The 13,548-nt window shown below is 50.5% G+C and overlaps 1 protein-coding gene across 4 annotated transcripts in view; it reads right to left on the reverse strand.

The window, feature by feature from the left end:
* Positions 1–13,548, reverse strand: part of LOC116843857 (zinc finger protein castor homolog 1-like) — a 193,656-nt gene that overhangs the window by 82,438 nt on the left and 97,670 nt on the right. The window lies entirely within an intron of this gene.

A 13,548-nucleotide genomic window follows, 5' to 3' on the forward strand; every position in this document is an offset into this window, starting at 1 on the left:
AGAGAGAGAGAGAGAGAGAGAGAGAGAGAGAGAGAGAGAGAGAGAGAGAGAGAGAGAAAGGGAGCCCGCGGGCAGGGGAGATCGGCTCTTTTTCGAGTCTCGCGCTTCGACGACGTCGGCGTCGGAGGCCGCCGCGAGACACAAGAGGCCGAAAGGAGCGGTACAGGGTGAAGACGGCTGAGGGGCCGCGAGGGGCCGCGAGACGCCGGCGAGGAAGGCCCCGAAGAAGGGGCGCGCTCACGTGCGCGCGCGCTCGCGAGCGCGCGTCTCTCTAAATTTAAATTTACGATTCGCCGGGCCGCCGCTTGTCTCCGCGCGCCCGCTCTCTCGCTCGTCTTCATCTCGTCGCGCAGAGCCCTTGTGTCCCGCCGCCGCGTTGTTTCCCGAAAGTCGTGTAAGTAGCGCGAACTACCGAGGTTCATCGTATTCCGGCTCGACTCAGACTCGCAGGAGACGCACGCGAATCGCTCGACCTGCGAGGCGGAATGCAACGTCGCGACTGCGACTAGTCGCACACTAGAGTTTCTCGCCAACTGTCAACTCTAACAATGATCGAAAGGTCTTTCTTGAACCGTGGCGACTTCTATTTATTTAGAAAACAAATGGTGATTAAAATAAAAGTACTAACGCCTAGAAACAAACTTAATCTTGGACAATTTTATTGTTTTGATGTTTAAATACGATTACTTAAACTTTCAGCATAGAATACATGTACATATTTAATATATGTATACATGTCGCTCTCCAGGTTTTGTGAAAGTTTAAATATTCGTATTTAAAAACCAAAACAATAAAAATGTCCAGAGTTAGGTACGTGTTCACGCATTGGTACTTTTATCTTTCTTGACAGAAGGAAAAAGGTAATTATAATAAAAATACCAATGCCTGGACACGAAACCAATCCCGGATATTCTTGTTGTTTTGGTCTTCAAATATGGGTATCAAAACTTTCAAAACACGAAATAGGTGTACATGTATCGAGTGTATACATATATCCCGTGCTGTAAGTTAAATATCTATATTTAAAAACAATAAGAATGTTGAAGATTATAGGTACGTGTCCAGGCATCGGCACTTTCACCTTACCTCAGAAATATCCGCATTTGAATGCAGCGACTGGCGACAAACAGGAACATCGATCTATCCGCTATTAATATGCGCCGGTTAATATTTTCTACACGCTATTCTTCTACTATCTTTCTATACGTACGGTTGGGAAATCGCATAAAATATACGATATTAAGCATAAAATATACGATATTAAGCGTGACATGCAATGTGTGCTTAATTATAAAGCAGAGCGCCGTGTCAATTAAGTGAGAACGGCCTCGCTCACGCACGTGGTTCTTCGAAAACACATAGGGGACGTGCGATTTGATTCTAGTCGTTGCCGGGGATCGATACCGATCGCGGATTCGGATTTGTCACGCACGTCGCTCTCTGCCCTCGTTTTCTACCCGTTTCTCTTCCTCCCTGGCTCGTCTTTCCTTTTTCTTTTCGCGAGTAGGAGGAATTGTCGCGGTTGCGGCGCGCCGCCGTGGTAATTTATCGCCTCGCGAAGGCACGATCGAAGGCGTTGGAGGTAGCGTGAGGTGGAAACAGGAAGGGCACACGGTGCAACGACCTCTTGTCGCGCGACGAATTGCATTTCGGCGTCGTCGAAACGTCGCCTCCTTTTCTCTGCACGACCGAGCGAGCGGCCGAGCGACCGAGCGAACGAACGCGCACACTGATATTAGCGTTATTAAAAACGCGCGTTTCAGCCGCGAACACCGCCTACGCCTATGAGAGCGAACGTTTTTATAGACTCACTCGGACAACGACGGAATCGGGATCTCGGGAATCGGCAGGATTATTTATCCGTGACACTCGTTAAAGTTTTACGACGCCTGTAGTATCTCGGGAGAGTACCAAGCGTGAAAGCTGACAAGTACATAACCATCGGTATCGAAAACACGTTTTATCACTCTCATCATCCACAGGATGCGAAAATATGCAGAGTGCACCTTTGGAAACAGTCGCGACTCGCCGTTTCAGTATTTCACGCGTTGCCGCCTTTTCCCGCGCCTCCTTTATCCTTAATTACATGTCACAGCGATTTGCCCTAATTAATGATTAACCCCCCGTCGATAACGCGGCTGCGCATCGCTAATTAATATGCACACGGAGAATAGTACGAAGCAAAAATAATAATCACGCCATGGAAGAGAAGAGGGGGGGAGGAGGGGAAGGAGGAGAAGGAGGAGAGGCAGTGAGCGCGGGAGCGGGAATGGGAGCGGATGCAGGACGACGACCCCCGGATCGAACTTCACCGAGTCAGCGATACGACTTTTCGCGAGCGACGAAAACGGCCAGCGGCGGCCACACGATCGCAGATCGATCGCCGCGCAAGCGATTTCCGCTTTCGCGAAATTCTCAGATTTCTCACGTACGCGCATTCGTTCGTAGGCATGGATGCTCGAAATTCGCGCCTGCGACCTGGCGCACCGCGTGTTGAAAACTTGGTCGATACGCGTGCCGTGGATCGCACGCGCGATACGTGAATTTTAATTACACAATCTGGATCGGATCATCGATATGTTCGTAATCACGTAACGCTCCCATCGCAATTTGTTCCCGAGAATGGTGACGCATATTAAAAATGAGAAATTAAAGTAGCCGCCGATAAAATTAATGTTCTCGATGCTAGATTATTCGTTTGCTGATCTTTCTCGTTCTTCTTCGCGTGCACGAAAAGGGTTTGGTTGTGTCAGCGTAAAGTTTGGTTATAAAGGAACAAACCGACGTTAAGCGGATTTTCGGGAATCGAATTTGGGTCATAAGAGGTACAGACTCTGTGTACTTCAATAGAAACGCTCGTTGAAACCAAAGTTCGCGTTAATATTACCGATTCTTTTTCATGTGGTAGTGATTCTCTAAACGCAACCACGACGACTACTCCAGTCCCGCGGATCCAGCGTCTTTTCACAAAGACAAAAGCGACGGTGAACGTACACACACGCGCTTACTACGCCAGAATCCAGCTGACCTACTTGCAACTCGGCGTGCGTTCTTCCGTTACGGTGTCCCCAGACTCCTTGCAGCTGCGCTATCGTCGCGCAGGTACAAGCAGCATGAAAGATAACGCAGCTTTCGCGCGTCCATGCCCGTTTTGCAATAGCGACAGAGCAGAGAGAGAGAGAGAGAGAGAGAGAGAGAGAGAGAGAGTGTGTGTGTGTGTGAGTGAGAAACTCTCCAGCGCGGTCTCTATCGAAAACTAAATGAAAATGAGAGCAAAAGATGGAGTTTGCTCGCTCGTGCGAGAGAATGATGTCGAAATGACCGGGCGAAGAAAGTGCGGCTGAGATCTGTGTGACGTGCGACCGACAGATCGTGAATTACGATAACGCACGTGGCGAATATCGATATCGCGAGAGGAGCCAGGCCGCGCGCGATCGCATCGGAAATCGATCCGGTGGGGAACGGTAACATCTCTGAAATCCACTTTCTAACCCATTGCGTCCGCGTTAACGCGATATCGCATTTCAGACGCGCGCAGCCTACCACGATTTCAGGCCGCGACGTGGGCGCGCGCCGTTATTAACGTGTGAACTATGACACTGCGAAATGATACAAAAGAAGACTCTCCTCCCGCGCTCGGCAAACGATACATCTCGTAGTAGTAGTAGATAAGGACGTATCAGAGAGAGACAATGTGTCGTAACGCTGCAGGTACACTGCACGAATTCATGTACGTATGTGTATGTTCTTCCTTTTTCTCTTTTTTTTTTGCGACAAACAACGTGTAATCAAATTAAATACTGTAATGCTCGACATTAAACTCATTAATCAACTCTGTACTTTATCCGGTGACGAGGCTGGGATTAAAATGAATGATGAATCACACACTCGCGCGAGATGTAATTTCAAAGCGGCATTCAGAGTTACCGTATGAGTACCGCGTACTCGAAATCTCGCTCGCTCGAACGTTTTGCGAAATTCGCGAACCGCGATCGACGTCGGGCCGAGCAACTCGCCGCCGCAATTCGTCGGCCGACACCGCGCGTCCTCGTGCGCCCCTGCGTTTCATTAGCTCCGACGTTCGATAGGGGATTTGTCAAGATGAGTTTCCATCAGGAGGCGCGCTCGCGTTCCGTAACCACCGCGCGAGAACGGGTATTCGCGCGCGCGAGCTCGCGAATACCGCTGCTCGAAACCAGATCGCTGTCGGGGAACGCGAATCAATCAGCTGATCCGCGGCGACCGCGGTTATGGCGCATTCTTCCACAGGAGTGTCACCGTGTGCGCCGTGGCACGCGGATAACGCGAATAACACACTCGCCGCGCGCGTACGATGGGGAAACCATGCAAAACGGCTGGCTGGCTGGCTGTCGGTAGTCACTAGCGGCGCGTAGGTGAGCGGGACCAGGTGGCGAGAAGGTGTGGGAGGAGTGCGGGCGAGGGAAGTAACAGACTCCACGACGACGACGACGACGACGAGGACGACGGCGACGACGGCGGCGGTGACGGCGAGAAGAAGAGAGGCGAAGAGTAGAGTAGAGTAGAGAAGAGAAGAGAAAAGAAAAGCTGGAAACGAGCTAGCCTGCCGTGCCAGCGGGGACAGCCGGTGGCTGGAATGTGGGTTAGGCTTTCCATAGGCGGGCCGTTCTAATTATGAATTAATTCCTGAATAACGGTCGATCTGGCGCGTGCAAATAGTGAGCACGGGACACCAGAGCTCCGGTTCCGCCACCGTGCGCCACCGCCACCATCGTCATCATCGTCGTCGTCGTCGAGCGACACCGCGATGGAAACGCGATCGGCAGAACCGGTCGCGAGAGAACGACGCGCGTCCGCCTCTCTTAAGATCGCGCTGCTTACTTCCTGCTCCGCGGGAAGATATCCTGACGCCACGTCGTCCACCCCACGGCTTCATGCCGATTTATGAGACCCGCGCGACCGCGTCACCGCATGCGCGAATCGATAATCGCGTGTCTGTCTCCCGAGGATTTTGACTTGACTCTCCTTTAATGATCACGGTTGTGCGCGTTGCGCGTTCGCTTCGTCCGCTTAGTATCGGTTCCGATAGCTCGCCTGCTTGTGCGGATTGTTGTTAACGTTGTCGTTGGTATTCTTATAACCGTGTTATTAGCGCCGGAGGGAACTCCTCGGCGCGAGTGTAAGAATAGGAGGCATTAGAGCGGGTTTTGCAACCGCGCGGCATTTACGACCACGAACGCCGCTCGCGCGATTTTGCGCGCTCGTGGGCGCATTTTCGAGCGACGCTTTCAATTCAATACGCGATTTCCATTGCACACGAAACCTAATAAATTGTCACACTCGAATTCAACTAGTTTCTACGCTCGAGAGAATTGTGACATAATTTCAGGAAAGAAATTTTGTCACCTAGCCTAACGTGACAAAATCTCTCTCTCTCTCTCTCTCTCTCCCTTCTTCTTGCGGTAAATTTTCGGCGAGATTTCGCTCGGGCGATTTATTAGAAAAGAGAGAACGTGCTTCGCGGTTCGAGCTGAGATTCCTTTTGAACGAAACGCCAACGGCGACGTATCGCGAATAATTGTTCATCGTGAGACGCGATGGGCATTCCTTTGACTGAGAGACGCGGCATTGACTTGTCAGGAGAGTCGTCCTGACAAACGATCTCAGCTATGACACCATTGAATGCGCGACGCACGCAGCGATATGGCGGGAGAACTCGAGACAACGATTTTAAGAAGAGATATATGACACGCTGAGTTTGACACGGGTGATAGTAGCTTGACATTTTATCCGGATTAAATTATTTTTACCTGTAATGTCGGGGGAGAAAAGAATAAAGAGGGAGAAGCATGAAGCGCGCTTTCATTTAGCACAATCGTGAGTTCCATGTGTTTACGGAAATCGATCTGGAAATTCGCGCGTTAAAGATGAACTTCCCGTCACTTGGCATTTGACACAAAAGAGTCTCGTGTTGTGTTATTATTCCATGACGGACAAGGGAGCTGGAATAAGGATCAATGACCAACAGGACGAAAACCGTGTAGCCGGGACGTACCGAACGGGCGCGAGAAACATTTAAGGTGCCCCTTCAGGGTCTCCCCTCCAGAGAGGTTGGAAACGCGCGGGAAGATGCAGGAACGCCGGTGGTTAATGGCGAATCGCGTCGATAATTAAAATCGATAATTATCGCGAGTTAATAACCGGTCGTTATCGTTAAACCTAACCTAACGAATAGCGGAGAGACGTCCTTTCTTCGTTCTCCTTTATTCCCCTGCGGTGCCGTCGTAGATCTTATTCCGCTTCTGCCCGCCGCTCTGCTGACCGAAAAGGGTCCGTAGGGCTCTTCTCTCCGTGGCGCTCGGAGGGTGGATGCGTGTACGCGCGCACGCCGTGGCCTCGCGGCCCGGTGCGAGGGAGGCGAAGGGCGCGGAACGGGCGGCAAGGCGGGCAGCAGGGTGAAGGGATAGGGTAGGTGCAGAAGAGCAGAGTCACCGATTTAAATTGAAGTCGGGGAACACCCGCGAGGGAGAAACGTTCGCTGGCCTATCAGGTTTAATAACACCCGGCACCGACTCTATCTGAAATTACGGATGGTGCTGCGATCGGGGCGGCCTTCTTCTTCTTCTTCTTCTCCTCCTCCTCCTGCTCCTTCACCTCCTCTCTCCCTCTTCCTCCTCCACCGCCCTCTTCTGTCCCTCGCCTCGTACGATTCGAAGATCCCCGATCGAGATGATCGTCGAAATCATAATTCATCGGTACGCCTGACTCCCTGGTAGCGCGGGAAACGTTTACGACGCGGGGGCACACCTCGGGGAGCTCGACAGAGGGAACTTTGCATGGCCAAAGTTCAGTGCCTTAAATGTGGGATAACTGATGTCACCCTGCGACCCGAAGATGGAAGGGGTTTCGCGTGTAAACACGGAATGTGTTCCTCTCGTGTTTGCTCTACGACGATCGTAGAGGGATGTCGAGTAGCTTCGGTTCCAAAATGTAAGCGACGTTTTCAACGTCGGGAACGACGGCACGACGATCCCGCGAGCTTTAATTTCGAAATCCCGAATTCTATAAGAAAAAAAAGAAAAAAAAACGGGACAAGAAACCGGCGTAACCACACGTGTGCACGTGTGGGTGTGTTGTTGCGCGTCGGTTACGGCGGCGTGATGACAACTTCTGCGATCTTACGCGGTGAGGAATCGCGTGCTAATTCGACAATTAGCACGACGGCGCTCGCGAAACTGTCTCGCCCACGGTCCAGACGTATGGCGATGGTGCGCGGAGCGCCCGCCGAGTCGCCTCCATATTTATAAGTTTCATACTGCTGAATTCTTGCCCGAGCCGTAATTGAAAACCTGCTGAATTAGCCATTAATTCCTCGCGGCCTAATTTATGCGAAACGACCTATAACTATTCATAGGGAGCGTTGATTCTTCGTTACTGTCCGACGTAGGACTGCGATTCGCGTTGCTCTTTCTTCCATACGCGCGGCGCCGTCGAGATTTGCATATTCGCACGATCGATTGTCGCCGACGAAGCCACATTGTCGCCACTTCCGTCTTCGATTCTCGACATTAGCATGAAAAACGATGCAAAATTCATAAAAAGTGAAATCGCAAAGTCGTGTTTGCGATGACTTCGCTGCTTCGGCAAGATGGCACGTGCTGCGGAAAATCGACGTTTCCGTCGCCGTCATTCGAAGAGATCACGACCGATTGCAAGAATGTAGATTGCTCAATTGCGAATTCAATTCGCGACTCGATCGATGGAGATCCGAATGAAACGCGAGCGACGCGAGAATCGCGAAATTATCGTCGCGCGTCTTCGCATGTGTGGATTGATGCACGAACTAATTACATCGAGCGACAGAGCGCGGCGGGCGGAACGTACATACGGTAGCGAGAACGTATTTTCCAGGCTGGGTGTAGACCTCCGAGGCGGGCACAAATAATAGACGCGAAACGACGGCACATGTGTCCGTCATTTGTCACATGACCCGCTTTTGTCTTCACTTTTTAATTTACCCATTGAAACGGCGCGGAGTGACGACTGCGTTGTAGACACCCGGGGAGGAGTAAAGAAACACGTCGGGGAATAAAGGGGGACGGAGGAAGAGACACCGGAAGAAGTACCCTTCGAAAGTATTCGCGAGGAGAGAGACCTCGCGTCAGCCTCGCCATGAGAACCGCTTTGACGATGCGCATATCACGTAAAAATGCAAAGTTGCAACGTAAGCAAAAAAAGAAGAAAGAAAGAAAGGAACTCGACGTTTGGAATTTGAGGTAAAAATAAGGTAACGCTGGCGATACACAATCCGTCGGTAATGTCTGAGATGTAAAACGTCTTCGGCGTTACTATGGCTAATTAAGACGCCATTAGATAGGCAGATGCAAAAGATTAAGACTCGCGAAAGAATCGGATGAGGGAGCAGCGAGAAGAGGGATGGGGCAGAGAAAGAGGCGAAACGAAGGTGAAGAAACGCGCATTGGGACTGTCGGGTAAAGCCGCGATGGAGGAGGGGGCCGAGGTGCTGGAGGGGGAACAGACGAAAGAAAATCACGCGTGGTTCGTCATAAGAGGAATTCCTTTAGCGATACTGGAACCTCTCCCGCCCGCTCCCTCCCGCCACCCCGCGTCTTCTTCTTCTTCTTCTTCTTTTCTACTCGCTCGTCCCTTCCTCCCGTCCCTTCTGGCCCAGAGACCCCGTGCTTTTTTACTGGTTTATGGGATTTTTTTCACGCGGACCGTCGAGTCGTACATCAGAGAGAGCTGACTGTGAGTCTTCTCTCCTTCTTTCTTCCACCAACGCGCTGGACTCTCATACGCTTTGGCGAGAAAGAAATGGAGGAAGGGGGAGAGGGGCGCGCGAGAGAGAGAGAGAGAGAGCAAAGGGAAAGAACAATAAAAAAGAGTAAATGCCAGCCGCCATAAAAACAACTGAAAGTATTAAAAACTTTAGACCTTTTACTGCCGAGCTGCCTCAGAGGAGCGCGGTTGGATATATGCGTGTTGAGCCACGACGATGATGATGACGACGACGACGACGATGACGACCACGTTGCATCGGTACGTTCCCGAGCACTTTGCGATGATACTCGCGCGATTAAATGTATGAAATTTAACATTAAGCGCAACGATAATGCAATGATCAATGCTGAATTAAATCGATTACTTGCTGCCTTCGTCTTTGACCGCCGTCGCGAATCCACATCTTTTTCTGTGTGTCGCAATTATAGCGGGGGCGAGAGAGAGGGAGTATATCGCAGATATTTATATTAAACACGGGGAAACCCCCCCGATTGAGGTACTTTCTATACCGATATCATCGCAATTAATACCGCCGTGTATCTGCAACGCGGACGACAAAAAGCGCCACGTGCGAGTGAAGTTGAATATATTACTTGCGCGAGTGTGAGCGTCATTAAAAGCACGAAGATTACATCGTATCCTACGTTTTCATCGACATATCACGCGTCTCACGTCTTCGCGTCTCGCTGTCGCGCCGCGCGGCGCGTATGGTCTTAATTAACTTCGTATATATGTATTTATATCAGAGATAATATAGGGAGATAAAAGTCCACGCGCAATTAAATGCGAGCGCTCGAAATTCGGCGGCGCTACCCGCGCGGCCGCTGTACTTAACGGCGATGACTTAAGATTTCGCACGTAATTAACGAAATTAACATGCAATTATATCGAGGATGATAGATTGAACTGGTGAAAAATGTAATGACCCACGAGTGTGTGGAAATCGTGCGTCGGGTTCGAGGGAGAAGAAGGGCCACTGTAAACAAAAGCAGATGAGGATCTCGTCGGCGAGCCGCGCGGCGGACCGTGGAAGAAAAAGAAAGACGCAGACCCCGTGAGAGGAGGAGGGAGGAAAGGAAAAGAAGGAGGAGGAGGAGGAGGAGGAGGAGGAGGAGAAGGAGGACGGCCGGCCCTCGTAAAATTATCGTACTTTAATAAAACGTGTCGTGCAAAACGCGAGGATAACGAGAAAATATAGGGTTCGAAAGACTCGTGAAATTTATAGAGCGATCGCTGCGCCGGCGCGCCGGAGGAGTCTCGCTTTTTGGAGTCGCGCCGTTCGGGCCGGCCTCGTTGGCCCGTTCTCGGCCACTGAGCCACAATAAGATCCGGAATAAATCAGCCGAATGTCCGCCATCCGAGCCCGAGCACTTGGTAGCTTAACGGGCAAAAATCCGCCGCGTCGCAAAGGAGCTTTCTGCGATTCCGCGGGACGGCCGGGGAGGGAAAGTCGCGCTTCGCGAACTCGACAAACTCCGAACACGGCAACAGGTGTCTCCTCTGGAATATGCGTTGCGGTCCAAGCCGCGGTTAGCCGCGGAGGGGGTAGCCGGGAAAAGCGCTCGGTCGGAAGAATAAGCGAAAATTTTCGTACCCGCCTATCACGTTTCTTTCCGACTAAATAAAATGGGGACTATTGAGCTGCTCGTTAGATTCTGTTCGACCTTTCCAGACGCACATTGTGCCGACTGGAACGTCTGGATGGGCAGCACAGGTGACTACTATTACCAGCTTCGACTGGAGAATAAGCAACTGTACACTCAGCGAGATGCCTCGATCGCGACTACGTACGTCTCGCGCGCGAGCAATTTTCTGCAATTGAAAACAAATTAAAGCGCTCCCTTCGACGATTTCCCTCTGCGACGCAACGTTCGGTTCATCCAGCCGCGACAGATGCGAGCTCAGTCGCTCTCTTGCGCAAGCGAGAGCAACTCCTCTCGCAAAGCGGCCGCGCGGCGACGCTTCTTTCTCAGTGCCGAGCGAAATCTCTTAATCCAAACAGTGGCTAATTTAGCAAATCCGACGAGATAGCGCGATAAGAGCGAGATAGAGAAGCGCCCGGATGAACGAGACTAGAGAGGGAGACGAGCGACGGAGCTGCAATTTGGTAGCGAACGCTGTAAATTCTCGATTCTTTAATCTCGGCAAACCTCCATTGCCTCCCAGTGATCCCCCCGGAGACCCCTTCGCGGTCTAGCGAGAGATCGCGGTGCTCCTCGAGGGCGCTTTGCGCGCGCACACACACACACACACATGCACGTACATAGAGATGCACAACACACACACACATACGCGCACACATACACGTGTACACGGCGCGTCGAGGGAGCCTCCGAGCAGTAAATCTCGCGGACAAACAATCATAATTTTCGAAGAGCTAACAAAAAGCAAGAGACTCTTTAAAGGGAGCCGATGCCAGGCAACATGAAATGCGGCCGCCTCCGCTCCTCCAATTGTTTCGCGGTTTTCTTCCCTCTCCCAGTCGGAGCAGTTCGCGTTTCTCTCCGTTCGGCTCGACCCTTTTCTTCCCTTCCTCTCTGTCCTTCGTCCTTTCCTCCTTTTGCCGATATACGCTGCGACGTATATCAACGTACACGACGCCCCGGCTGTCCTCCGTCCTCCTCTCCTCATCCTTCTCTACCTCTTCCTTCTCCTCCTCCTCCTCCTCCTCCTCCTCCTTCTCCTCCTCCACTACATTCTCTCGTTCGTCCTCTCCTCTCCTCTCCGATTCCTATATTCCATCTTTCTTGATTTCTTCATCTCTTCCCCGTGTCCTGCCTTCGTTACGTTCGCCACTTTCTCGCGATTGTTTCTTTGTGTCGTTTTTGCGCGACTCCTCGATTACCCATAGTCGATCGATACTCGCAACGCTCTCTGTCGTTACCTAAGATCGTTTCCATGCTCTTTAACCCTTCTCTAATGACTGTCTAGTTTTTACAAAAGTTTTAACTTTATTTTTTTTATCGATTGGGATTAAACGCTTTGTTACGCCAATACCAAATTAAAAAGTTTAATCACAAAATGAACGGGTCACACTAAACTTCGCTCGCTTGTCTTTAACGTATCTTTTGTCTTTTTGTTTTGTTTTGTAGTTTTTTGCCTGTTGTACGTTGCGCGAAACAGCCGAAATAATTCTGGCAAAAGCTCCTTGCGAGCAGAAGAATTCCGCCGTGTTGCGATAATATCGCCGAAAGGACGATATCGTGCGTTTGATTAGCGTTCGCGCACCGGCAAGATATGAAAAACCAGATTAATCCTGACAAATTATACGCCGTAAACATCGGCATACAATCGGATTACGTGTTTGTAAATCAAATAAATACGTCGGATTCTCCGTGCGACGGAACAAAACCGGGAGAGCAGTCCGTGCGACGCTTTTATCGGCGAGCGGAGCGCCGCAAATGAGAACGAGAGATGCTGGATGTAGAGTGGGCGTGTAAAGAGAGAAGGAGAGAGAAACGACAGTGACTTCCGTGAGAAAGAAACGAAAACGCAAGAAAGGAAGTGACATAATCGCTAGGAGAGCTTCCTGACGGGAGATCGAGGTCGGATTCCGACAGGAAGGTCGACATTTGTGAACGGGACGCGGATGATTTTCGGACGATCGTCTGCTGTCCGGCCGCGGAGGATTTAACGTCGACGTGTCGGAGTAAACTGTACGTTATCATGGCGTGCGGTAGTATTATTGCGAACGAGAAAATCGAGAGGAGGCCTCCCTCTCGTTCAGGACGAAAAAGAGGAAGGCCACGAGGCTGAAGCGAGATGGCAGCGGCATTCGGACGGCTCGAGACGCGCGGGTATATTCTGCCAAATTGATCCGCGCTCGAACATAAAAGCCGAGCGAATAGCCGTTGGCGTGTCACGGCTCGCGAGATTTCCGGCGAGCGGATTTTTATCGCGGCGAACTCCGCGAAAGCGTCAGAAACGTTCGCACGGGCTAATTTCGGTCCCCGAGACGCGCTTCACAACGACGCGGAAAGTTTGGGACACGAGAGCTGCCAACTTCTTTGCCGCTTCTCGCGCGGCAACCCGTCAAAGCTGTGACATAACTTGAGCACATTATCGCTAACATTGTCCGGGTCGAGAAAATCTGAGAAAAGTTTACGAGCGACGCCTATCAGCGCTGCGAACAATAGAAACAATAGAAATAGACGCAGGAATGCAACGAGCGCATAGGGGAGTATCTATGAAATTTCTGTCGTGACAGGAACATAGATCCCCTGCCTCAACGCAAAACAAGAATGAAAAAAAGAAACTAACATAACTATTAACGCGTGTCGTACGTCACGAGAGGCGAACCGCTGATTTGCACAATTACATTACGCAATTCATTAAAACTTATATATCGAATATAATACATAATTCCTCTTCTAGCATAACATATACGGTAATATGCGTATGTAAAATTATTGATGAAAGAGACACTCGGGTTGATGCAGTTGATGCCTTCCCCCTTGATGTCTTTTTTCATAAACTGTTCCAACGATTAGCAAAGAATTTAAAAAATCTTTAGGCTGATCATTGTCTAAGAAATTAAATAGCATTTGGAAGATTGATCAATATCCATAGATGTTACCAATATCTATCGCTGTTACCTTCAGTACAATCAATACCAATGCAAAGCAATCCAAAAAGCCCAAAAAGCCTTGGTATTGGATAGTTAAATTTGCCTGAGGTTTAATCCTCGTTAAATCAACAAAACGTCGATTCGGACGACACGGACGTCGACCAATCGATCGCTCATACAAGAGCCGAAAATGGACTTTA

The sequence above is a fragment of the Odontomachus brunneus genome, unplaced genomic scaffold (assembly GCF_010583005.1).
Source record: "Odontomachus brunneus isolate Ranch 3 - 2012 unplaced genomic scaffold, Obru_v1 Obru_scaffold_036, whole genome shotgun sequence".
NCBI classification, from domain to species: domain Eukaryota; kingdom Metazoa; phylum Arthropoda; class Insecta; order Hymenoptera; family Formicidae; genus Odontomachus; species Odontomachus brunneus.